This window comes from Gobio gobio (genome assembly GCF_949357685.1).
Source record: "Gobio gobio genome assembly, chromosome: 7".
Taxonomy (NCBI): domain Eukaryota; kingdom Metazoa; phylum Chordata; class Actinopteri; order Cypriniformes; family Gobionidae; genus Gobio; species Gobio gobio.
The window spans coordinates 50741286-50768262 of NC_137103.1; the positions used below are offsets into that span (position 1 = coordinate 50741286).

The following is a 26977-nucleotide window of genomic DNA, read 5'->3' on the forward strand; positions in this document are numbered from 1 at the left end:
TGACAACACATCCTCCATAACAAAGGACATGCAGGAGCTGACCTGGGCTGATATAACATCATATTTTAGAGGTGCCCTCTATAATTACCATTACAATGAGTGCAATGGAGGCATCGTTTAATGCATAACAAACAGATAGTAAGATTTTAATATGTTGATGCATAAATTGATCAAAATGTTTTATATACAGTTTTATATACTTTGCAAAAGCCACTTACGCCAGTATTTTTTAATCGAAGGTGGTACTTGGCCTGAAAAGTTTGACAATCACTCCTCTAGAGTATTCAGGCTTTCAGAGGTTGATGGATGGAAAAATACTCCGAAAGGATTGGGAAAAGGTTACATGAATCAGCATTGGAAAGCCTGGTGAGAGGACCGTGTGTGTGTGTGGTTGTGGTGGAACAACTGGTTTACGGTGACTCATGCAGATGACATGCTGAGAAAATAGAGCAGGGCTTCTTTAACTGGTTTTGCTTCAGGACCCAGATTTTACATTCAACATCAAGTCAAAGTATATAAAAATGTAGGGCTGCACCAGCACAATATATTGAAATTATCGAAATATCACAAATGTACATATCGCAATATGCATATCGCAACGGCACGACACGCAATATCTGAATGATTTTAATAGGCTACTTCAACATTGTAAAAAGTGTACGTTTTAGGTCCACGCATATAGCAGAGAATAGACTGGGCACATGACAGTTACTTATGTGACTTGCTTGACGTTAAAAAGAGTTATTAAACCCAATAACTTGCGAAAAACAACTCCTTGCTGACACACACACCGAAACGTGCGTACAAGCACACGCTCTCTGAAAGCGTGTGATCCCTCTTCAGTTCTGTTTCGTGCCTTGTTACACACTCGAACTGTCAAATACACACACAGTTATGTCAATGAGTATTGATGAGTATTCATGTGAACACAGTCGGTTATGCTTTAAGTGAACAGTTGGGGAAAGAAACCGAATGCGTGTCAATAGGATCCGTGCATTAGGTCTTAAAGTGACAGCCTGCTAATTCAGTAAACCTGCTAATACAGTAAACCTACTAATACAGTAAACCTACTAATACAGTAAACCTACTAATACAGTAAACCTGCTAATACAGTAAACCTGCTAATACAGTAAACCTGCTAATACAGTAAACCTGCTAATACAGTAAACCTGCAGTAAAACTGCTAATACCGTAAACCTGCTAATACAGTAAACCTGCAGTAAACCTGCTAATACAGTAAACCTGCAGTAAACCTGCTAATACAGTAAACCTGCTAATACAGTAAACCTGCAGTAAACCTGCTAATACAGTAAACCTGCTAATACAGTAAACCTGCAGTAAAACTGCTAATACCGTAAACCTGCTAATACAGTAAACCTGCAGTAAACCTGCTAATACAGTAAACCTGCAGTAAACCTGCTAATACAGTAAACCTGCAGTAAACCTGCTAATACAGTAAACCTGCTAATACAGTAAACCTGCAGTAAACCTGCTAATACAGTAAACCTGCTAATACAGTAAACCTGCAGTAAACCTGCTAATACAGTAAACCTGCTAATACAGTAAACCTGCGAATGCAGTAAACCTGCTAATACAGTAAACCTGCTAATGCAGTAAACCTGCTAATACAGTAAACCTGATAATACAGTAAACCTGCGGATACAGTAAACCTGCAGTAAACCTGCTAATACAGTAAACCTGCAGTAAACCTGCTAATACAGTAAACCTGCAGTAAACCTGCTAATACAGTAAACCTGCAGTAAACCTGCTAATACAGTAAACCTGCTAATACAGTAAACCTGCAGTAAACCTGCTAATACAGTAAACCTGCTAATACAGTAAACCTGCGAATGCAGTAAACCTGCTAATACAGTAAACCTGCTAATGCAGTAAACCTGCTAATACAGTAAACCTGATAATACAGTAAACCTGCGGATACAGTAAACCTGCAGTAAACCTGCTAATACAGTAAACCTGCAGTAAACCTGCTAATACAGTAAACCTGCAGTAAACCTGCTAATACAGTACACCTACAGTAAACCTGATAATACAGTAAACCTGCAGTAAACCTGCTAATACAGTAAACCTACAGTAAACCTGATAATACAGTAAACCTGCGAATACAGTAAACCTGCTAATACAGTAAACCTGCAGTAAACCTGCGAATACAGTAAACCTGATAATACAGTAAACCTGCAAATTCAGTAAACCTGCGAATACAGTAAACCTGCAGTAAACCTGCGAATACAGTAAACCTGATAATACAGTAAACCTGCGAATACAGTAAACTTGCTAATACAGTAAACCTGCAGTAAACCTGCTAATACAGTAAACCTGCTAATACAGTAAACCTGCTAATGCAGTAAACCTGCTAATACAGTAAACCTGCTAATACAGTAAACCTGCAGTAAACCTGCTAATACAGTAAACCTGCAGTAAACCTGCTAATACAGTAAACCTGCCGCTGTCTGTCAAACAACAAAAGAAAAAGAGAAATTCACTCAGTGCTCTTGGCTGAATAACCTTTGTAGCTTTATTATGAATCAGTGTATATTTAATTCATGTGAAGACTACAGTTTTTAGTTCCTATTTTTAATAACAAAGATAAATTAAAATGACAATAATAATCGTCCACCCCTAGTTCAGGTGTCTTTGTTTACCTGGATGTTCTTGATGTTAAGTTTTAGGTTGACATAACCATACATTACCAAGTCAAGCAGAGTTTTTGGTATTTAAATATTGGCATTACTTTTTTGTTTGTTTACATTGATGTTAAAATTATATTGTCAGATTTGTCACATACATTTTTGCTAAAACCCTGCTGGTCACTTTCAGAAGTTGTAGCGATGCTTTCTTTTCCTAGAAAGAATGTGAAACACATAAATGGTATCATTCTCAGTTTTTAAATATTTGTTTTAATATAATTTAAATAGATTTTACACACTTAAAGCAATATCGTATCGCATCTCGAATATCGCATTTTTGAACAAGGTGTTGCATATTGCATTTTTCTTCAATATCGCACAGCCCTAGTCCTTCAAATCAAACATTAAAGCTTATTAAAGGGGTCATATCATGAAAAATCAAATTGACCTTAAACCTTGGAGGGTTTGTACTAGTTTTAAGAAGACGAATTGGCGTATTGACTGGTGTAATTGTGTTATGATCAATTTTAATTGATGATATTGTGAAGTATATGGGGGAGAGACAACTGACATGATTGTAAAGCACATTGGGTGTACAGTAGTACACAACTGCAATTCTGTGAGTGCTACACACAGGTGAGTGGGCCTGTACAAACTACCTGTAACACTCTCTATGTGCACTAGACACTTTCTACACACACTGTTGTGTACATAATCATACAAAAGACTCTTACAAATGTTTGTGTACATGCTCATGCACTAAAAATCATCTTGCACTGTTCCCCAGCCAGCTGCTTGCCTTACAATGTTTCTCTTTGCACAAGTACAATGTTTAGCATTTGTATATTTTTATGCATAGGTAAATATTTTTAACTAGTATATTTATAGTCAGACTCCCTCAGTAGGTTAGTTGTGTATAAGTTTATACTGTCTGTATGTAGTACCGTGGTCCTGTGAGGCACGACATTTCGTTCCACTGTATGTCACCACATGTAGCAGAATGAGCTCGACTTGACTTGATTTGAACTGATGCATATGCGTGATAGAAAAAATAAACGATGCACAGCAGAAAACGTGGAGGGAAGTGCTTTTGAGTACTAATATGTTTGGGGACAGGGACACGTTTGCTTACTGGAGTAGGATTTTTCTCCATCTCTGGTAAGATGGCAATCATGATGAGAAGTGTGTTAATTAAATATTAGGGGTGCAACGGATCGCAGTTGATCCGTGATCCGTAAGGACCAGGCCCCCCAGTTCGGCACACATGTGATTCGCTGATTAACTGCTAAGTTTAACCATCATAAAGTGAAAGTTTATCATTTGCACATGTTTTAAAGTCTTGCCAATTTAAACATTCAAATGATTTTAAACGCAGAAGGACACCGAATTGATTCCTCTTTCGAACTTACTTACACCTGAGCAGACACATACACACAAAATGATGTCATATTACCCGTCTCTGCAAGTATTCTCTCGGTTATGTCATAAGTGAACAGTTGAGAAGGAAACCGGTTGTGTGTCAGTATATTCAGTCCGTGCATTCGTTTCTTAGACAACAGCAGGAATATTAGGCTGCCGTCACTTTGTGTCATTATTGTTAATAAAATAAAATAAAAAGTACAGCTTTAACGAAGATTAACCTATATTTCATTTCTACAGTGAATAAATAGTATAATAGTGAGGAGAGCGAGAGTTACATACACACATACCGGCCTCCTCTCACGCACTCCTTTCATTTGCTCTGGATGAATATTGTTGCTGTTACAGGGCTTGAATTTTGCCGTGGGATTGAGCGTATTGCGCATAATTTTACTCATTCCCGCAGATTTTGCGCTCACACCCAAAGTTCGCATAGATAACGCCACCTCTCAGTACTAAATTGAGTTATTTTCTGCTGCTTATTGCGCTTAAACGGTCAAATACACACAAAATGTCAAAATGCGAGTATTCACGTAAATACAGCAAGTTGTGTTTTAAGTGAACGTAAACAGTTGAGAAAGAAAACGCATGTGTAAAGCCCTATTCTGACGGGATTAGTTTAACATGGGGAGGTGGGGGTAAAGTAATTATTACCAGAGGTTCTCTGTGATTTTAGTCCCGTCCGAATGTGCCATCTCGGTAATCATTACGGACAATGTCAGTAAAGATTACGGAGACTTTTACCTTCTGTAAAAAGGTCCGGAAAAATGACCTCGGGTAATACTAATCCCGTTCGAATAGACCCGCTGTAAAAATGTACGGTAAAATTCCGTCATTTACTGTTTAAAAGTAGTTTTTGGCGCGTTTTGCAAGCATGGAGCCGCTTCAAACAGCACTCGGTTGCGTTGTAGGTGGTGGGACAACTCTGTGGCAAACCTCCAGTATTTTCCGCATACCATTTAAACCAAAAAGAAGATTGAAAGCACTTATTAGAGGCACAACACTTCTTTTAGCATTACTTTAGAATCTTTTTTAATATTCATATAATATAAAAATGTTATTTAAGATTTTTTTAATATTCCGAGATTAAACACAGCGTTTCCTCCCTGCTCCAGTTTCACGTTTTTCTTGTTGCCGTGTTTGCTCACGTGATAACAGGAAGCAACGTCATACGACAAGGAGCTTACTGTGGTACGTAAAGCGAGTTACCCCTCCCACTTCTGCTAGTTTTACTGAGATGTCTTATCCCGTGCGAATTGGCCATTAAAATTACAGACGTCCTGAGGTAAAATTACTTTACCCCCACCTCCCCATGTTAAACTAATCCCGTCCGAATAGGGCTTAACAGTATAATAGATCCGTGCGTCAGCTCTTAAAGTGACAGCAGCTTAATATACCTTCAGCCAAATTACGAGATAATATTAAACATATCTATATGGCATGGTATCGATGTCAAAACTGTGGCCAATGGAAATGCTGAGTGGCTAGAAACTTTGGAAAACCACTAGCCAAAAAAATGTAGTCAAGCCCTGTTTGCAGGGATGATGTATTTTTGTAGACTAAATCCCAGAGCATTGCAGCACTTCTGGTTCCACTGTGCCAAAGTCAATTGTTTTTTTTTAATGGGTTTTTGGTTGAACGCCTAAAATATGTACTGCTTCCCAATTCACATACTATCCATCCTAAATAGTACTCGAAAATAGAATTAGTACAACCCAAATCTTAGTAGGTTGAAAATTATTCCAAAGATACCCGGATGGTCTACTATTTCCGGTTAGAATTCCGAAGTGCAGATCGACGCTCACTCTAACGGCTGATATTGCCCACAACCCATTGCAAATTGGACAAGGATTCGATTAGAACTACAAACGCAGATCAAAATTGTTAAAAAACTACAAACATGACGGATGTGAGTCCAACGGTTAAGTAGAGAGGTTTAGATTAAGGGGCTTGAGTGATCAATTATCAGTATTTAACCTGACGAAAAGATATTTATTCAATGGTATCCACATTATATTTCATTGTGAACTTTTGTAATGATACGTTTGGCCATTAACTTTTAAATGCATCATTATATTTAAACTGCAAACACATGAGGAGAGTCTCTGCATTAAACTCTTAAAGGGTTAGTTCACCCAAAAATGAAAATTAGCCCATAATTTACTCACCCTCAAGTCATCCTAGGTGTATATGGCATTCTTCTTTCAGACGAATAAAATCGGAGTTATATTACAAAAGTCCAGGTTAATCCAAGCATTAGAATTGGATTCATAGTTGCTCTGTTTATGAAGTCCATAAAAAGTGCATCTGCCCATCAAATAACATGCTCCACGCAGCTCTGGGGTGTTAATAAAGGCCTTCTGAAGCGAATAGATGCGTTTGTGTAAGAAAAATATCCATATTTTTCGAGGGTGAGCTCAACTTGAGCGCAAGAGTCCAAAGTACAGGCGAGAATCATGGAATACGGATTAGTATCTATATTTCATTGAAAATGGACTGATTGATTACTCTAACTCAAAACGCCTTGAGTTTTAGCCTATTTGTTCATGTTTACATGACCGGTCCTTCAGCATTTCATTTAACCCTTTCCTCTCTGGTGTATTTATTGCAAAAACAAGATGTTCAGAACATGAATCTTGAGTGTTTTAGCTTTCAAATGATGAATAGTTTGTGATAGATTGAATTTTTTTATAAAACAAAAGTACAAACTCGCCCACCCCCTGGCGCGGGCTAACAGTAAACACCCACGAATGGCCGATCAACGTGCTACTAAATTTCTCTCCGATATGATAGGATATGAAACTGGATGTGGAGGATTTTTACAGTGACGATTGACAAGGCAGTACAAACAGACGGGATGCACGTAACTAAGCGACATTAGACTAAGAGTCCATTAAAGATGACGAAGTAGTATGTCCCAAAGCTTGCATACTGTTCTCCTACACACTCTCTTTCTTCACAAAAAGAGTACATACTTTTAGGTCGTATTATAAGTAGGCGAATTGGGACGCAGCAAAGGTCTGTGGTGAATTTTCATGTAAAGACATATGATACATCAGTAAAACCCCCTCATGATTTTTTTAAGCTTTTACTTGTCTTGAAAAAGGCGGTTGCAAACAAGTGGCAAAATGGGACTATAGAGGTTCTCAGGGACATTCATCCTTTCACTAGTCGCTATTTTAAATAAAGACTTTAAAGAGTTGACAGAAGCTTAATGATGGTGACGTTGAAGTCATGCATCTGTGGTGCCATTTATAGTTTATGTTTAGCATTTTACTTCTGGTGATTTGTAGCCTGGATGCCAGCCGAACTTAGCCCCACCCACAACATTTGAGGTCGGGCAGGTCGGTCTGGACTTGATCCGTTGTGGAGCAACTATGCTTAAACAGGAGCTGTTTGTACCAATGCAATTGTCAGGGCGGGCTTTATACGATGATGGACAGATGATCAACAGTAACGTAAGCATCCACGTCACCAAAGAGCGCTTGGGTTGAATTTGTTCTAATCCTAAACGGAGAACGGAGAACTTGCATTCACCTTTACTATTTCTCTCAAAAATGAAGATCGTGTTGGTAAGTACTCTGTGTATCCTTTAATTCTTTTTTACAACACCGGCAAAGATCGTTTACACTCATCTTATTCTTCTACTTCTTCCAGCGTGCGTGCAGTTGAGTTCTGACAACTAGGCGTCGCTCTATCCAATTGAGCGTCTTTCCTGGTTCGGTTGAAACACGCCCCATAATCACAGCAGTATCAGACTCATATTCTGACTAGAATTGAGTATGACGACGTCAGGCTAAGTGATTTGTATTTAGTCTTCAAAATTCATAGAAGTTCATGACTTCAAAACTTCATGAGCCAAATTATGAGATTTTTAGATTATTTTGTGCAATAATTCAACAGCCAATGGAAAAAATCCTATTGGATTTTTTGTCTATGCTAATCTCTGGGTTGTCCTACAGAAATACGTCATCACTGCAGCGCTCTATTGGAGTCAGTGAGAGCAGGGGAATACCAGGTGAGTTAAGCTAGCGTGCCCTTTTTAACTTGCCCCTGTGGTTATAGATCTCTGTCTGTGGTCAGTTTCCAAGAGCAGACGTCTGCGCCAACCGATACCTCCGAGATCAAAGCCGACAAAGAAATGAGAAATAGAGTCTCACCGCCAAACAAACACCTACCACAGACACGGCGCGTTCCCTTAGGCCAAATGACTGCGGTTGCACAGCCCTCTGGGGTTTACCATGTGATATACAGCATTAATTACTGCTTTGATATTCACACAGACAGAACTCCCTGTCGCTCTGCATGAGAGATGAAAACAACATCAATTGCCGTTCCATCCTTTAAGGCTGAGCTTCACTACAGACGGACACGGAGACCACCCACAGTAACATTCACTGACTGTCTGACGCATAGCACACACAAAACTGGAAAGTGCCAGTGAAAAATTGCAAGCTATGATTAGATTCCACTTCCATGAGTCAGGATGCACCGGTTTTTATCAGTCTTTCATGTATAAAAAACAGCTAGTTGACATTATGAGCGCTCGTGAGGGAGAACTAATCAAATCTGTGATGGGCAGGGACTAACAAATGTGTACTGATTTGTTTTTTTTGAGTCTGTGAAATAATCTGTACACTCGGCGAAAAAATAAATAAAAAATGGGTCAAGCCAAAAATGGTTTAGTGGTCTTTTAATGGTCTTAACCATTTTAATCACAAATCACTGGTCAGAGAAATTAGGCAAGAATTGCACAAATACCGTAGATAAAGTAACTTGGCATGGAATAGCCTTCCCCTTTGCTTTCTATTATGGTATTTTAAAGTTTCCTAATTTTGTTTCAAAGGTCTCCTACAACAGGTTTACATTCATCAAAGGTCCAAAAACACTTTAATTTTCTCATAATATACATTGCACATCACCACATTGTTCAATGATTATTAAACGACTCGAAAGATTAACCAGTCTCTCTAAATCCCTCCTTTCCGTTAGCCTACTCTGCTCTGATTGGCCAGATTGCCCAGTCTGTTCCGATTGGTCTACCGCTTGTCCCCCATTATCATAACTGAACTTCAGCTCCGGAGGCATCCTCAGCGATTTTACATACTGTAAACACAGTAACGATGATGTCGATCTTACCATATCACTCCGAGCACGAGTCCGATGATGAAACATTGGAAGAACTAGTTATTCAACCCGAACCTCTATTGCGAGGACGACTTGAGCAAGACGTTTCTCAGTGATACGCCACTCATTTTGATGTACATTATGAGATGTTGCAGCTGTAATTCCTCACCATCAGCATTAACAAGAGTACGTCCATCAACAAACCCATATGTGTATTTCTCATTTATTACAGAAATGTATCAATAACAGTGCATACGTTAGCCATGCACTAACGTGAATGACTGATGACACATTTAAGTTAGCAAAACAAATCTTGCTCCATCCCTTATCTTTACTCAAAGTAGTAAGAACGACAGAAATCTGCATTAATAGAGTTTTAGGTAATAGTGGCCCACAGATGATTAGCAGTAGTATTTCAGTAATAACATAAGTTAGCCGGAAACCTACACAATATCAAATGCAAAACTACATATTTTGAACACCCGGTTGGAATTAAATACATCAATAATTAGCCATACTTGCAGATTCTGAGGAGCAGCTGGTCCAAATAAACGGAGTACTGACCCATCTTTCACGAGCAAGCGTTTTGCGAATCCCGCATTGAACTCTGAGATTTAAAGCTGCACTATGTAAAACATTTTCAGTAAAATATCCAAAAACCACTAGGCCAGTGTTATATATTTTGTTCAGTTGAGTACTTACAATATCCAAATGTTTCCAACTATTTGTAAATCGTGAATTTTAACCAAGGAACTGGGACGTGTGAGGGAGTCGCCTGTCGATTGCGTCATGTCTGCATTACCCTCAATTTCCGGTTTTATTTTGCAGAAACGCTTTACTCTCACTGCAGTGTGAACATAGTGTCATAACAAGTGTCATAGCAGCCGCCGAGCGAACACACAGAGTAACGCCATAACATCATTTTCAACACACTCAGATGTATTTAATATGATGAACAGAGCTTCGTTACCTCATACTCATGACCAGAAAAGCGGAAATGGCGACTATGGCATAATAAAAGTCCCGCTGCTCGCGAGGCGTGTGCTGCGTTCATCTTATTAACAATCGCTGAGCCTAGCTCAGCTCCACAACACTCGCTCCTGCTTCTTCTTCACACTACAGTAACGTTGTCCATCATCAAAGTACGCTTTTGTTTTGAATAGGCGACCTCTAGCGGATGGAAAAGTTACATAGTGCACCTTTAAGAAGCAGTCGTCAGTAAAGTAACGTGTTTGTGTGCGTCAAGTTGTTCGAGGGCTGAGTCAGAGTCGATTCTTTCTTTTAGGAGATAATACATTTATTATTTTGCACTTTCGACTTTACAACTTTGCAGGACGTTTACATTCACAGACAGCTTTATTACACACTGGATAAAAGGGAATATTTGAAAAACCATAATAGGGGCACTTTAAATGTTTAATCCATGTGGTAGACTTGCAGACAGCTTCTTACAGGAAGAAGAGTCAGTGTTTTTCCACTTAATGTTAATGGCTTCAAACAGTTCATGAGTAGTAAATCAAATATTCACTATAGGTTGAAATCTCATCTCCGACCAGGCCAAAACATGAGCCAGACGGACTTTTTTTAAAGCCACTTCTTGGTTGTCTTTGCCATTTGGGCAGGAGCATTGTCTTATTGAACAATAACATCTGAACATTCATCTTTAGATAGCAACTTTTTAACTGTGGGAAGCAAGCCATGCTGCAATATTCTCCTGTACTCCAAAGCATTAAATGAGTTTTCGCAGTGAAGTAGCTCACCAATACCAGCAGCTAAAAAGGCTCCCCACACAATGACACAGTCTATTCCTCCATGCTTCACTGTGCTAGAGATGCATTTATTATTATATTTCCCAGCAGATTTTTGAAGACCTCACTCTGGAGCATCAACATGCAACTCATGTCTCATTGTGATTCATTACTCCACACACAACTTACCATATTCTGCAAACAACTTCATTCTGTCTTTGATGTTTTTGCTGTGTATTTGCTTACATTTTCTAATTTCCAGACCAATAACTTGTGGTTAAAACAAATTAAAGCTTAGGGTTGAGCTATTTTGGGCTTTTTGTAATTCTTTTTTGCAGAGGAGTGTAGCTTTGACTGGACTACTAATAGTAAATAGTAGACAAAACGTAGACAATAAAAAAGCTGTTTTATGTTGAAAGTATTGAAACTCTGCTCAGAAGTAATGTGCTATGAAATGTACAAATGTAAAACCAAATGCTATTCATAATCATCTGGAAAGTAGGCTGGGCAAATATATGCAAAATAAAAAACCAAATAATAAAATGTTATAAAATTATTATTAAATATTAAGAATTGTTTTTTGCAATTACAGCTATTAAAAAAAAATAAAGTTGGTAAAAATAATTTCTGTGAATCCTATCCATTTTTATTGAATCAATAAAGTTGATTCAATGACTCATTTGCATCACAAACATTTTTTACACTGTGTTAATTAAAAAAAAAAAAAAAAGATATATATATATATATATATATATATATATATATATATATACATAATACAATTGGTAAAAAGTGCTATAAATATTTAAATCTAGGTAAATATTGACATTTATGGCTATTTATTGGTACATTTAATAACAAGTCTTGATTATTATTAACTATGGTTTTCACTGTATTTTTTTTTCTTGCATTACAATTTTTGAGTCTACAGTACTAGTATTGTTTGGTTGAAATCCTGCTTCAAAAGGCTGAAATAATCAATAATAACTCAGTCCTAACTGGAAGAAAGTAATGCATTTTCCAATGTGTTTCTCAGGTCCTTATTTGAGAAGCTTTGGACGTCTTCCTTTCAGCTGTTGTACTTGAAAGCACCAGAAAGCAAACCAGAGCCTGTGGGCTTCAGCTGAAGACTGACCTTGAAAGACCTTTCAGGAGGAGCAGATACACCTATTCTCCCTCACAGAGCGAGATGCTCTGCTCTCAGACGCTGTAGTTGATCAGTGATGCTGCCTGACAGGCCTCTGAGGCCATTTCTTAGGACGGCAATGGACCATGGAGCACAGAAACACCAGCTCTTGTCTACCCACTACTCAGTAACTTCAAACTGCATCTCCCATTAAAGCGTTCATGGTTGGCTTCTTCATAATCAATGGCTGGGAGAAAGAAAGATATTGTTTGGCTAATGAAGCACAGTGAGGGCTTTTTTTAAAGGGGAAAATAATCAATTGAAGTGTATTGAAATGAAAGGGCATTTTTTTCTGTTTGACATTAATTAACACACCTACAATTGTGAGCCTTATTTTTGATCAATAGTAAAAAAAAAACAGGAGTAATTTACCTAATTAGAGGTCAACACAGTTGCCCGGCAACAGGTTAGTTAAACATGGATGGGGTGGATAGAAAAAGAGGGAGAAAATCCCTATTGAATTTCTTCACATGAAAGAATTCGGTAAATTCTAAACGGATTCACTGATTTTAAAGAAAATCTAAATTTAGGTTTAAATCGAATTTTTTTTTAAAACTACAATCCCATAAAGCATAGAGAATGACGTACGATGATAAAACTATTACGTACTATTACGCATAAAATTACATAACATTTACTTTTACAATACATTATTTTATCATTTATATAATCAAATATATAAAACAATTTAATAAAATACATGACACACACACACACACACACACACACACACACATATATATATATATATATATATATAACTTTTTTTAAGTTGTTAAAAAAATCTATTGTTCAAAGGAGAAAATTAAACAAAAGGGATTTATACTTCTGTAACCAATCTGTTGCATTCAAGTGTGCCACACAAGTCCTGAAAAGTGAAGCCAAAACGTTGCGATCGCCCCCCAGGTGGCTGGATCCAGTATAGCTCATAAACCCCGTCCTCTCCATGTAATCGAATGGGATGTGAGACAAACAAAACAATACAATTACACTTCAAATTAATATTTTTGTGTCATTTTAGGTAATTTTTTATTATGCTGATGTAAGTTCAAGTGTTTGTTTTTTTTAAATAAGTTTGGATTTAGTTAGTTGTTCGATGCTATAAAAACGGGGGTGTGACGTCAAGATTGACAGCTTTTCTAAGCGAAGTAGTCACAAGCATCAACAGACTAATTTTCAGTATGAGATTGGAGCTTTAACTTTAATTTCTACATTTCCATAACTGTTTATTTCACACCAACATGAGTTGTTCTGCAGTAAACTGTGCTAACTGATTCTGCAGGAGTGTGTGGCACTTCATGCTCACTACTGCGCAGAACCGGGCTCCAAGATGTCAGCGCCATATTGGGACATTGACATCTTTTCTACAATGGAAGAGACAGTGAAGGTGTGTTGTCCATATTTTTTACAATCTATGGTTGCGTTCTGTAATATAGTAGAGCTGCACGATTGATTGTTAAAGGGGTACTTCTTTTTAGGTAATTTCTACTATAGTAGAAATGTGAAATTATTTTAGAAGTTGGTGCCTTCTAGACTTAGCCTGACGTTGTCATACTCAATTCTAGTCAGAATATGAGTCTTATACTGCTCCGTTGGGCTGTGATTATGGGGGGTGTTTCAACCAAACCAGGAAAGACCTCAATTGGATAGACCTACAACCAATCAGAGCAATGGAGCGACGCATAACGTTAGTTGTCACATTTTTCCCGCGGGTTGAAGCAACCCTAATTATGTGATATTTAGACCCAGGAATGCGAATTTTAGCAGGCAACCCTGCCAAAAAACCCCACACATTTTACCCCCAAAACGCAATTTTTTCCTGTCCATCATCGTATAAAGCCCGCCCTGACAATTTGATTGGTCCGAACAGCTTCTGTTCGGGCATAGTTGCTCCACAACGGATCAAGTCCAGACCGAACTGCCCGACCTCACATGTTGTGGGCGGGGCTAAGTTCGGCTGACATCCAGGCTATTCTAGACTAAGAAAAGCCAGAAAATTTATTTTTGGCTCATTTGGATGAAAGACATCAACTCCCAGAATGCACTTGCTTCTCTGTCCTATGAGGCCACTCCCAAGCCACGCCTACCGGATACATCACTTGCCCACCGCGGCACCACCCCACTGTTGTTTTGATTTTTATAGTAATAAAATCATTTAGTTCAGCTAGAGAACAGACACTACAATTAAAAACTGAACGTGTCTGCTCAATACAGCACGAGCCGAACGAGAGTCGCAGCACAAACACAGCAGGACAGAGTCAGATTTCATTCATCAGAGAGTGAGGAGCCAGACAAGATGATCACGGAAGATTTGGTTTCAAAGCGAAATGTAAAAGCGCCTATTTAAGTGAGTTTGTCATTGTACCGTTTTGTTGTTGTGTTTTCATGAACCCACAATTCAAGCAACCCGCCCCCGTATTGGCGATAATTTTAAACCAAAACTAAAATGAGCACGGCCGACCGGCATTCATTCACGGCCGCATTGTCATTAATTCATGGCCTCAGTCATTCACGGTGCGTGTCCAGTCTGGCACGTTTTCAGTTCATGCCTATGGAAGCTTAACTTTCATAGGAATTCATTGAGAACACTCGCTTTGCTCCGCACCGCTCTGTTATGAATGTCCATGCGGCCGTCTGTCTTACATTCTGTGAGTAAGATCCCACCCCATTCATGTCTTTTCAACCACACAGTGTTGTTATTTCTGTGTTACAAATATTCCTATTATCACAGAAGTACTGGGATAAAGGGTTTAGCCTGTACTTCAGATATAAACACTGATGTCTACAGAAGCGATCAAAATGAGAAAATCCAACTTGGCACTTCAAATAACAATTACATCGTTACACCAGTAGGGGGCGACAAGTTACTTAACTTATTTGTCATTGAATCATTCATTCGAGAGATTCGTTCAAAAACGGCCATTGATCCAGTAGCTAATCCCTTCATCCCAATGTCTATACTATCCATAAATAGTATGTGAGATTAGAATAAGTGTGTCCCAAAGCATAGTATGTTGAGAAGACTATGTCAAAAGTCCCCGGATGGTCTACTGTTTCCAGTAGATTTTCGAAGTGTGGATCGGTGCACATTACAACCCATATCGCTTTGGTGGAGGATTCGGTTCAGAACTACAAACACGGGTAAAAAGTGTTAAAAAAAAACTACAAAAAATGGCGGATATGCACGGCCGGCAGTGAAAGGTTTAGATAAAGGTCTGAGTGACTAATAATCAAAGTTTAACCTGATAAAAAAATATCTATTTAATGTTATCCGTGTGATATTTCATCTGCAATAACAATGTGGACTTTTATAAAGATCTGCTTGGCCATTAACTTTTACATGCATCATAATGAATTAAGAGGAGAGTCTCCGCAGATCAAAACACTACTGCATTTCTCTCTGATACGGTAGGAAATTAAATGTGGAGGATTTGAACTGTGACAAGACAGGCCAGTGAGAAGATGCCTGTCAAGATGCGACACAGAGCAAAGCACTATTTTATGACGTGATAGTATGTCCCGAAGCTTGTCTACTCTTTTGCTACACACTCAAAAGTATGCACTTTTTCGTCACAAAAAGAGTACATACTTTTTGGGCATGGTATAAGTAGGTGAATTGAGACGCAGCAAATGAAACAAAGTCATATTTATGAGCGTCATTTAATCATTCATTCAAACCAAATTACAGTTTGAAACCAAAAAATCATCACGATACAGGGGTTACTATACCATATATTGCGATATTTCTTGTTCTTTTAGGAAGAGGATCTAATTTTAGAAAAACTGTAATGAACAAACAACCATATGCATAAAACAGTGGGATATACTGTATATGGCATTATGCAATAAACACGTCAAAATATTTTGTGAAGCATCTGGTAGTTTTATACTAAATACTGAACTGAAAATGCATAAATCTGACCACACAATCGATGTAAACATTCAAGTCATTCAGTGTTTCTATGGAGACTAAAAATATTCTTTATTCTCTGTGGGTGTGAAATAATCCACTCTTTCCACTGAGCTTTCTATGAGCTGTGATTCTTTCCTCGCAAAGTGAGAAAGATGATCAAAAACGCGTTGTCGGGGTTACACGGCTTCTCAAGACTTCCTTATGCCAAAAATAGAGGATAAATACAATTGAACTTCTGGTGGGAAAATGCCAATTAGTTAAAAATCTAAGCCACAAAAATAATACTCCACTGACAGAATTAGGTAATGTTCACACTAGAACACAACCATACTATTTGTGCAGGATATAGTATGCATATTGTGCATAGTGAGAGAGCCTTCTGTATGCACAAAACACACCGATGACCTACTAGATTGGCCAAAATACAGTATGAAGTATACACAGCTGCACAGATATGGTGCTGTGGTTGGTTTGAGATACAATGCAATGACCTTGACCTTTCCGTGTGATGCATGAACCACAAGATCAGGCACAATCAATAGGCTTTTTATTTCTTCGATGATAACTGGATGCCACTCGAATATGTACATAAGGTCACAATTATCAAATCTTAAAGGCTGTTATTTCATTAAATAGATATATTTTCTCATGATCCGGTGTTTTTAGTGTCTCTGCGGCTACTCTGAGTTTGTGTCGCTTCAACATGTATTTGGGAACACAACGTGTGCTGCCAACCATCTTTCAGAACCTGTAATGAGAAGCGTTTATAAACCGGGTGTTGTCAATAAAAGAGAATCTTTAAAGGGGTAATTCACCACTGGCAAAATGGGCTTTAGATAAAACTCGGCTGCCTATGTGGTAGAAAGGCAACAAGGCTGCTGTCTTCTCTAGGAAAACTTCAACACCCATAATGCACTGGGCATGTTGCCTTGCCAAGGCCACTTCCAGTCTGCCCCTATTGGATAGGCTTGACCAGAGTCAAATACTGCCTTGCTTGAGTTGGAAATACTTCTTAGCAAACTTTTAGTTACAATGATGTTTGACTTGTATTGTTCCCGGGTGCAAGAATACAAAGAGTAAATGTTTAGCGGGAGTTAAAGGGTTAATTCAGGTCAGCGGTCAGCGGTACGCAAGTCGACTTGCGCTAAAAGAGTAACCCCTGACCCTTGAACCCTTGACGCATGCGTATTGACAAACGCAGAAGTGAAGAGGATAGAGCAAAACAAAACACCGGTCATGAATTGGAGTCTAAAACGAGAACTTTTAAAGAGAAATGGCGGAGGATTTAGATATAAGAGAAGAGGGGCTTGAGTTTGTTGCCCAGCACTATCCGCAAGAGACGTCAAAGCTTGTGATGCTCCTGTCATCGCGTCAGAGGGTTATTCTTTCGCCGTAAAGTTGATTTGCGTACCGCTGATCGCCGAAAGCTAGCTATTTTAGTCTATAAAGTTTTAAATATGGATATTTTTCTTACACGAATGCGCCACTTCGCTTCAGATGGCCTTTATTAACCCCCCGGAGCCGTGTGGAGCAGTTATATGATGGATAGATGCACTTTTATGAACTTCAAAAATGACACAACCCTTCACTGCCATTATTAAGCTTGGAAGAGCCAGGACCTTTTAAAATATAACTATAATATTTTATTCGTCTGAAAGAAGAATGTCAGTTACACCTAGGATGATAAATGGGTTTGAATGAATGATTCAATGACTCGCTCATTAATAGTTCACTTCACTTGATTCATAACTGGATGAATGAGTGTTTTTGAACAAATCTCTTGAATGAATGATTCAATGACAAATATATTTTTAACAGTCACTTGTCGCCACCTACAGGTGTAACGATGTAATGATACAATCGTTTTTTGACACATCAAGTCACTTTCAAAAAATGATTTTGATTGCTATTCGCTACTATAGAAATCAGTTTTTATATCCAAACTATACTTTTATCTGCCCCACTTTATATTAGGTGGCCTTAACTACTATGAACTTACATCAAAAAATAAGTACAATGTACCTACTGTGTTCAAATTGTATTGCAAAACACTTTTGCTGATATTGAGGTGGGATACGGGTAGGGTTAGGGACAGGTGTGGTGGTTTGTGTAAGTTTAAGGGTAGGGTTAGGTGTAAGGGAAGTGTCAACTGTGTAATTACAAATGTAACTACAGAAATTAATTACAGATGTAATTACATGCAGGTATTTTTTTTAAATGTAAGTACAATGTAAAAACATGTATGTACACAATTAAGTGCATTGTATCAAATGATTAATTAAAATGTTAGTACATAGTAGTTAAGGCCACCTAATATAAAGTGGGTCCCTTTTATCAAGTACTTCTGTGATGATATGAATATCTGTAACACAGAAATAATGATACTGTGTGGTTAAAAAAAGACTGTTTGTGAAGCCGTTTCATACATGAATGATAACTGCTTCCTTTGGGTCAGCAGCAGCACACAAACAGATCTGAATGTAATGCCAATAGCACACAAAGGCAGAAATCATTTCGGTTTCCAGTGAAGGATTCAGAACATTTAGGCAGTGGCTAAAGGCAGCAAAAAATCATAAATATGGAGAGAACACCGCTACAGAACATTTATGGAAAAAACCTTAGTGTTTGTAGTCACCATTTCAAACTGGATGACAACAACCACATTTCAGTCCGAAAACTGAAAAGTGCTGCTTTTGGAGGACACATTTCAAGGTAGGAAGATAACAAGGCACGTCCAAATCCAAAGTTAACTTTACTTCCTGTCTCCTGAGAGACCTTCATCTGTTCGATTTTTGAAGGCAGCTGCCTTTGATATCCCACAACCCTATGCTTTCCTTTCTTTAACAGTTGAGCTAAAAAATAAAGATGGCATCTGAAAGTTGCGTTTGTTGGTCAGTTTGTGTAAATGTACGTTTCTGACCAACGTATTCCACTTTTGAAGTAATTTGTAGTAATTCAATATTTGCTTAGTTCTCACCAAAGCTCTCTCTATTTTACTGTAGATCATTAAACCGCTACGCTGCCTCAGAAGTCTCCCCGAAATCAGTTTTGTGAGGTACCTTCGTGGCAACAAGTCGGCTGCCTAAGTTTTCAGACGCAGCCATTGTTTTAGGCCAAATGGAGGGGAAAAATGGAAAGAAACTGCCATTCCGTCAATTAATTTGGAAGAAGAGGAACAGGGAGCACCTTCTGCCCAAGCCTCCGAAGCAAAACGCCATCACGTACAGGTAAGAAGACTTTCGCAATAGTGTTCCATTTTTTACTATAATGATACAAAAACGTGGAAGCACAATCTGTACTTTTCACAAAAGACCTGGAGCAGTCAAAAGTCTGCCGGATGATGCGTTTTGCGCGAGCAGCAACCTCCCCCAGTTTCTCTTGAAGCCAAAACGGAAGTGACTTAAAGTGTAATTCATCGGCTGGCCACAAGAGACAGGCTTCAGAAGGGAGCAGAATCTCATTGAGTCCCATGTTAAAATGCCCAACTTTACAGAAGAAAATAACATGTTTACAGTCTGGTACAAATTGTGGTTTTGGTCTATATGGCTAATTTTGCCCTTCATGACAACTGTGAGGGGGTGCATTTTTTTATAACTTTATATATCTTATTTATATATTTTATTTCACATTATATAAAGCCTTAAAGTTCTGCATAATTAAGGGAATGGCCACTTTGAGTAACAGGTGGATTGCCGTTTGTCTGCTGTCTGTTAAGCCGGGTGCACACAGTGCGATTTTGGCCACGATTTGGCCGAGACAAATTTAGCAAATCCTAAAAGATTCCTCTGATAAAATCTGAAAGGCTAAAATCTTAAGTATTTGATCGTTAATTTGACATGTTAACCGGCAGCCGATTAATGACCGTTGCGATCAAATTTGACCTCTGACAAAATTCCTGCAGTGTGACTTCTCCTAGGACGACCGTCAAATTGTCTTCATTTTTCATGACAAACCATGACCAAAATGAGCGCTAGAGATATCTTTGTAGCCACCATTTCAGTCCCGCGTGTAATACACCTCACTGTCACCGTACACGTCATTGATTGATGATATAAAACTCCGGACAAGTTTTCTTCTGTGCGTCCATTTTAACGCGCCTATGACTATCGTACAGTCTGACATTAATGACAACTTAGATCTTACAGTGTGACATGGCTTACAGCGGGGATGTTTATACAGTCTGACAAGGAGCAATCATAAAGGACTATTATAAATCGCAGTGTGCACCCGGCTTTAGTCATCACGTCAACTTAGCTCCGCCCACGTCCCGCCTCTTTCTGCCATTTTCTGTTACCCAGGAGTGACATGCGGTGACGCGCTGCCAAGACGTCAACGGCCGACTTTAGGCTTCAAAAATGCTCTTCAGAAACCCACGTGTGACGTCACGGTCACAACTTTTTTTTTTTACAGTCTATGGTTTTGCGTCACCCGGCGGAGTTTTGCTGACCAATAAACATTTATTTTTTGGGTCACAGAGAACAAATAAACATAGTTAATTTATATATACTACTGACATTGTAATACAAAGGCGGTTAAAAAATGGCAAACTCACACTTTATGGTCTCCCTGTGGTCTTTCACAAAAATAAAATAAAATAAAGAATGAAAATAAAATAATGGTTTAACATTTGGAAATGGAGAAATTAAGACAAACATTATTTTTATTATTGCATTTTTATAGTGTATTGTAAAATAAAAATGTCTTAAATACTAAATTTGTATTATTATTGATAATAATAAAAAATATTTTTTTATTATTACGTGTTTTGGAGAAAAGCATTTATTTCATAATGTGTTTTTCCCCCACTTACAATTATTTTACTTCAATGAAAGGTTAATTTTTGCGTTCATTTCGAATGGAAGATCAAAAGGATAAACAATGCAGATTTATTTTTACAGCCATCTTTGATCATTTTTACCAGGGGTGCCAATAATTCTGACCACACCTGTATAATCACTTTTGTTGCCATATTGTGCAGCCCTTAAAACAAGCACAGCAAACCTGGCGTTTTTTTTTATTTTTATAAAATAAAATATATATAAAATCCTGAAATGTTTATCAGGAAAAATCACAATTGGATTTCAGTACGTTTTCAAGGACCACAAAGCATGCTCTCCAACAGTGCCTTTAGCAAGAATCAGAGTAGTTTTATTATTCTCATCATTTCATAGTTCTCATTAGGGTACACTCAAAAGTGAGCGCGTTCTGTGATCTTTGAAGACTTTGGCTTAATTGCCTCTGAAAGAAATGGCACAGTGTCGTGCTTTAGCACTGATTAGATGGCCGCTATTACTTCTGGGGCTTTTCAGACCCGACTGTAGATCTGAGAGAAACTGCCAGAACATTAGTGTCCTTGATGAATCCACGGCTGAGGCTACAAACGGTGAACAAAGAGGAGAGAGCGTTCACGCGTCCAGCGTTTTGTGTCACCAAAGCAATTGTAAGACATTAAGTTGCTGACATGAGCAACGGCGAGCGCTGCTGAGTTTAGCAGAGGTTGACTTTATGCAAATAAGCAGTGACATGATGCACCATGTTAGTTATTTCTGATAAAATATGCATTTGAAATCACATCTGAGCTATGGGAAAATGTGGGAAGGAGGAAGAAATACTGTAGACTGATGAAGCAGTAGAGGACACGTGGACAGGACGAGCTAAGACAGGCGACAAGATGGTACAGAAAGAGAAACAGGAATAGACTGTGACCTACTAGCCCTCATGCTGCCTAACTAGCCGACACTGGTACACAATTACACTCACAGGTGAGACCTATCGATTTCAGACATACTTCCTCAAGGGACCAACACCAACCAAATGAGTTCAGCAGGAACTTCACAGAGACAAAACCGACCAACAAAAAACTGGAACAAACACCTCAGGTTAGAGGGAAATCAAAACTCACCATGTTCACAATATCGTTCAAAAGTTTGGGGTCAGAATAACATTTCTTTTTTAAAGAATTTGATACTTTTATTCAGCAAGGATGCACTAATTTGATCAAAAGTGACAGTAAAGACATTTATAATGTTATAAAAGATTTGTATTTCAAATAAATGCTGCTCTTTTGAACTTTCTAGAATCCTGGAAAAAGTATCACTGTTTCACTGTTAGCACAACTGTTTCTCAACACTGATGATAATAATAATAATAATAAATGTTTCTTGAGCAGTAACTCATCATATTTGAATGATTTCTGAAGGATCATGTGACACTGAAGACTGGAGTAATGATGCTAAAAATTCAGATTTGATCACAAATTACATTTTAAAATATATTCACATAGAAAAAAGTTATTTTACATTCTAATATTATTTCACAATTGTACTGTTTTTACTGTACTTCTGATTTAAAGAATGCAGCCTCGATGAACAAAAGAGTCTTTTTTTCAAAAACATTTTAAAATCTTAGAGAATTTCACTTAATACTGGTCCTATTAACGATTCATCACAGCACATTATTTCAAAGAAAAATATCCCATATATATCCCATATATACAGTGAGGAAAATAAGTATTTGAACACTCTGGTATTTTGCAAATTCTCCCAATTAGAAATAATGGAGGGGTCTGAAATTGTCATTGTAAGTGCATGTTCACTGTGAGAGACATAATCTTAAAAAAAAAATCCAGAAATCACAATGTATGATTTTTTAACTATTTATTTGTATGATACAGCTGCAAATAAGTATTTGAACACCTGATAAAATCAATGTTAATATTTGGTACAGTAGCCTTTGTTTGCAATTACAGAGGTCAAACGTTTCCTGTAGTTTTTCACCAGGATTTTGGCCCACTCCTCCACACAGATCATCTCTAGATCAGTCAGGTTTCTGGCCTGTCGCTGAGAAACACGGAGTTTGAGCTCCCTCCAAAGATTCTCTATTGGGTTTAGGTCTGGAGACTGAGCTAGGCCACGCCAGAACCTTGATATGCTTCTTACAGAGCCACTCCTTGGTTATCCTGGCTGTGTGCTTCAGGTCATTGTCATGTTGGAAGACCCAGCCTCGACCCATCTTCAATGCTCTAACTGAGGGAAGGAGGTTGTTCTATTAAAAGTTATATTTTGGTCTGACCACATGACTTTCTCCCATGACTCCTCTGGATCATCCAAATGGTCATTGGCAAACTTAAGACGGGCCTGGACATGTGCTGGTTTAAGCAGGGGAACCTTCCGTGCCATGCATGATTTCAAACCATGACCATGTCTTAGTGTATTACCAACAGTAACCTTGGAAACGGTGGTCCCAGCTCTTTTCAGGTCATTGACCAGCTCCTCCCGTGTAGTTCTGGGCTGATTTCTCACCTTTCTTAGGATCATTGAGACCCCGCGAGGTGAGATCTTGCATGGAGCCCCAGTCTGAGGAAGATTGACAGTCATGTTTAGCTTCTTCCATTTTCTAATGATTGCTCCAACAGTGGACCTTTTTTCACCAAGCTGCTTGGCAATTTCCCCGTAGCCCTTTCCAGCCTTGTGGAGGTGTACAATTTTGTCTCTAGTGTCTTTGGACAGCTCTTTGGTCTTGGCCATGTTAGTAGGTAGATTCTTACTGATTGTATGGGGTGGACAGGTGTCTTTATGCAGCTAACAACCTCAAACAGGTGCATCTAATTTAGGATAATAAATGGAGTGGAGGTGGACATTTTAAAGGCAGACTAACAGGTCTTTGAGGGTCAGAATTCTAGCTGATAGACAGGTGTTCAAATACTTATTTGCAGCTGTATCATACAATTAAATAGTTAAAAAATCATACATTGTGATTTCGGGATTTTTTTTTTAGATTATGTCTCTCACAGTGGACATGCACCTACGATGACAATTTCAGACCCTTCCAAGTGGGAGAACTTGCAAAATAGCAGGGTGTTCAAATACTTTTTTTCTTCACTGTATATATATATATATATATGCGATATGCGATACGATATTGCTATACGATATTGCGATAAGTGTGTAAAATCTATTTAAATTATATTTTTAAAAAATATTTAAAAACTGAGAATGATACCATTTATGTGTTTCACATTCTTTCTGGGAAAAGAAAGCATCGCTACAACTTCTGAAAGTGACCAGCAGTGTTTTTGCAAAACTGAATGTCACAAATCTGACAATATAATTTTAACATCAATGTAAACAAACAAAAAATGTAATATTTAAATACCAAAAACTCTGCTCGACTTGGTAATATATGGTTATCAAGAACATCCAGGTAAACAAAGACACCTGAACTAGGGGTGGACGATTATTTTTGTCATTTTAATTTATCTTTGTTATTAAAAATAGGAACTAAAAACTGTAGTCTTCACATGAATTAAAAATACACTGATTCATAATAAAGCTACAAAGGTTATTCAGCAAAGAGCACCGAGTGATTTTCTCTTTTTCTTTTGTTGTTTGACAGACAGCGGCAGGTTTACTGCATTAGCAGGTTTACTATATTTTCAGGCTTACTGTAGAGCTGTAACGATTTGACCAAAAATAAAAACCTTGATTAATTGAACATTTGACATTTGACCTCAATTACGATTAATGAACGATTATTTTGCTTTTTTTTTTGCCCTCATAAGGTTTTTGAGTAAGGTCACTGATAAGGTTTGTACTGTAAATATTTTCTACTATTAAAGGTGGAAATTTTTTTTCTAATGAAAAAGTGCATTGTGATTTTAAAATACTTGAAGGAAACAGTTCACTTTCAGCAGTTATTGTCTATGGAGCAGATTTCTGTTTGTTGTACATCAGATACAGATACATTAACACTGTAGGCCTACATTACATTTATTTGAATGCATTAATGAGAGAGTGATTGTGTGTGTGAATTACTCTTACTGTCTCTATTCAGTTTGAAGCTGTGGTTTGTACTTAGCCTACTTCAGATGTATTAAAATGTATGCCTCTAACGGTTGAGTTTCTAAGCTACTTTAGTGACTTTACTTTAGTCACAGCTTCTGTCTGAGTGTTTGTTTGTCAAAATATATCAGGCATTAGTTCAACATAATACACATCTGATGGTCGAAACTCTCTTTAATGTTCAAACTGGCCACATACATCTTAAACCACATACAAATGACAAAGCTTTGTGAGGACGCAGGTGAAAGAGGTCTACCTTTAGGGCGCGCGCGAGAGACTCGGCTCGGCTCACTGTGTCACTGAAAAAAGCTGAGCACTGAACGGAGAAGTTTTCCGTATTGTTGTTTTTAAATAGTGCACAATCGCTTTAAATGTTGAAACTGGCAAGCCTTTAAATGCATTTACTTGACAAACTTTATGAGCACGAAAGTGAAAGCGGCTTCGGGGCTTGCGCGCGCCGTCTGTGTGTGTGTGTGTGTGTGTGTGTGTGTGTGTGTGTCAGAGCGTAGGCCATAAGAACAGCAATTAACTGACCTGTATAAACTGTGTAAAACATGCAGTTACTATAGTGATTCTGGGCATCTATAAACACAGATAACTGCTCCTGCATCTCTGTGCCTGCAAACTGCACTTGATGTGACTGACGGGGCAGAGTCACGTGACTAAAACCGAAATAACCGACATGGGAAAAATACATTGGTTAGAGGTTCTGAATGTCGGTTTCGGTTATTTTTCGATTAATCGTACAGCCCTAGCTTACTGTATTAGCAGGTTTACTGTATTAGCAGGTTTACTGCATTAGCAGGTTTACTGTATTAGCAGGTTTACTGTATTAGCAGGTTTACTGCAGGTTTACTGTATTAGCAGGTTTACTGTATTAGCAGGTTTACTGTATTAGCAGGTTTACTGCAGGTTTACTGTATTAGCAGGTTTACTGCATTAGCAGGTTTACTGTATTAGCAGGTTTACTGCATTAGCAGGTTTACTGTATTAGCAGGTTTACGGTTTACTGCATTAGCAGGTTTACTGTATTAGCAGGTTTACGGTTTACTGCATTAGCAGGTTTACTGTATTAGCAGGTTTACTGCATTAGCAGGTTTACTGTATTAGCAGGTTTACTGTATTAGCAGGTTTACTGTATTAGCAGGTTTACTGCATTAGCAGGTTTACTGTATTAGCAGGTTTACTGTATTAGCAGGTTTACTGCATTCAACTCAACTCAACTCAATTTATTTTTATAGCACTTTCAAAGCCATTAAAATGGACCAAAGTGCTGTCCATAATTGGTAAAAACAGTAAAAAACACATATAAACATATAAACACATATAAAAATAAAATGCAAGTCGTACCAACATCAAATAACAGCACAACAAAACACCAAGAAGAACATAAAATTTCTCATAGTTTTCAGACCTAATCAAATGCCATAAGCTTGATAGAAAAGGTGAGTCTTCAAGTCTGTTTTAAAGATATCTATACTTGGAGAGGATTTAATATATAAGGGTAACACATTCCACAGAGCAGGAGCAGCGACAGAGAAGGCACGATCACCACTTCGCCTCAAGCGAGACCGTGGAACAGTTAGCAGCATGCTCTGAGAGGAGCGCAGTTGGCGTTGGGGTTGGTAAGGGATCAACATGTCCTTTATGTACTGGGGAGCCTGGTCATGTAATGCTTTATAGACAAACATTAATACCTTGTACTGTATTCTGTATTTCACCGGTAACCAGTGAAGTGATATTAATGTAGGTGTTATGGGATCCCATTTTTTGTTTTTTGTTAAGATTCTCGCTGCAGCGTTTTGAACGTACTGCAGACGAGCAACGAGAAATTCATTCATGCCAAAATAAAGAGCATTACAATAATCCAGCCGTGACGAAACAAAGGCATGTAGAACAACCTCTAAGTCCTTATTTAAAAGGATGGATTTCAATTTCGACAGTTTCCTTAACTGAAAAAATGATGTTTTCACAACACTTTTAACTTGGCGGTCAAAGCTAAATTCAGAATCGAAAATGACTCCTAGGTTCTTCACATGACTATGAAAGTTTTTTGGCAATAACCCGTAATAACCATTAGCAGGTTTACGGATCCTATT

At 38.1% G+C, this 26977-nt stretch overlaps 1 protein-coding gene across 1 annotated transcript in view; it reads right to left on the reverse strand.

Moving 5' to 3' along the window:
- Positions 1-26977, reverse strand: part of cers6 (ceramide synthase 6) — a 93773-nt gene that overhangs the window by 38428 nt on the left and 28368 nt on the right. The window lies entirely within an intron of this gene.